The following is a 1,957-nucleotide window of genomic DNA, read 5'->3' as shown; positions in this document are numbered from 1 at the left end:
GGTGAGAGCCACCCAAAATACAGATCATGCCAGGGCTCTGCCTGCCTTCCCGGGCACGCTCCGGCACCGCGGAGGAGCGTGGGGGGATTGCGCCGGCCTCGGGGAACACCCCTGGGACCGGCTCCGCGGCTGCGCCCTGGGAGCCAAGGCCTGGGCTGGGGATGCTGGCGTGTCTGGAGGGATGCCAGCCAGTGGGGATGGAAGAAAGTTATCTTTAAATTCCCAGGAGGCTGTGACGTGCCACGTGGATTGCCGATCCCGGGATGGGGCACGCAGGCAACGTGCTACAAGGAAATAGGATGGAGGGAGGTCGGCTGTGCGGGTGTCCCTCCCCGGGGCGTTAAACTGCCCGAGGCCCATGTCCCCAGCCCTGCACGAGGCCCACAGCTGCAGGGTCAGGTCCCAGCCAAAGCCCCACCAGCTGAAGCTCATCACCATTGCAATCCATAGGGAAGCGCACACTCATTAACAGGCTGCAGGACCTTGGCAGGGAGGGCTGGGAAGGGTTTGGATGGCTTCTCTGGCTAATAAACCCATCCTACGCCTTCAAGTCAATGCTCTTACTGCTGAGCTCCCACGGCATCATCCTCCCTCCCCCTTACCTGGATCATCCGTGTTTCGCTCCTCCCAGATGGAGAGCTGTTTGCGCCGCAGCTCCTGCCAGCCTGCGCCCCCCTGCCCTGCCCGGGGCTGCGCCGCACTTGACATCTCCAGGAGGTGCGGTCTGGGCGCAGCGCTAGCGCAGGTCAGCCGGGTGAGAGCCTGTATCCTTCGCTCCGCTTTCGGTGCTCCGGGGCGGGCTGTGACCCCTCCTCATGTGCCCGGCCTGAGCATCTGCTTGGTGTGGAGCCCTGACCCGGGACAGCCCCGCTCAGCTGCTTTAAATGCTGCACATCAGTAGCTGCAAGGCTCTCCTTTGGCGCTGGCAGCGTGCCGGGGCCGGGGTGGCTCTCGGGGTGCTTCCCAACCTGGTTTGTGTTTCCCCTCCATTTCTCACCCGTCGCCTTGCCTGCCCCTCTGCCCCCACTCAGAGGTGCCCAGGGACGGCGTTTGGGGCCAGCAAACATCGCTCGTGGTTATGAGGAGTTGGCAGCAGCTTCTCTTGTCGCTGAGCTGCTTTCCCAAGAGCTGTGCCGGTGAGGCAGGACAGAGCTGCCCGGAGGTCACTGGAGACGGGACAGAGCGGCTGCTGGGTGTGGAGGGGACTTGTCCCCTGCCTGGGGAGGGAGGACAGGCTCTGCTCTTTGGGCCAGGCGTGCGGGCCGTTGCGTTCAGCTCCTGTCACCTGCAAGCCTGTAGGCTGTAGTTGGTCAAAATCAAACAAGCCAACCGTGACCTGCCACCACCGCCAGGCTGGCTGGGGACACCGGGCGGGCTGGGGGCTCTTGGCTCCCTCTCTGGAGGGAGAGTCAGTTCAGAGCATTTAGATCGAGAGGATAAACTGATGTGCTGCAAGATAGGGCTGTTAAGCATCTATTCCCAGCTTTGCCCCGCTGCCTTATCAGCCACATTTCGGACCTAATAAGGCAGCAATGGAGGAGAGAAATGAGGGGAAGAGCTGGAGGGGAGACGGTCGCCCTGGGGCAGTGGGAGCCTGGCTCTCCCCGCCCTTACCTTCCATTTGGATATTTGTGGAAGACGCTGTTGGGAGGGGTGGGGGTTTCCCACAGCGTGGGATGATGTTGGGCTCCTGGGCAGAGAAGAGGGCTCCTCATCCATCATCCTCCCCTCTGGAGCCGGTGCCCCAGGCAGCCCCAGCACCCAGCCCCGGCTGCATCCCGTGCACTGAGCCCCCGCAGGGACCCCAAGGGGAAACTGCCTCCCTAACACCTCCGGGTTTCTTTCCCCAGAGCCTCCCTCCAGCGCTGCCTTTCGGGATGATCAGCCCGGGAGCACCGGCGGGGACCCTCTGGGCACGTTGCTGCTGACCTGCGGTGCTGGGACCCCCGGGCAGCCT

This window comes from Egretta garzetta, unplaced genomic scaffold (genome assembly GCF_000687185.1).
Source record: "Egretta garzetta isolate BGI_Z169 unplaced genomic scaffold, ASM68718v1 scaffold73, whole genome shotgun sequence".
Classification (NCBI taxonomy): Eukaryota; Metazoa; Chordata; class Aves; order Pelecaniformes; family Ardeidae; genus Egretta; species Egretta garzetta.
The sequence above is the reverse complement of the archived record's forward strand: the minus strand, read 5'-3'. Positions refer to the sequence as shown.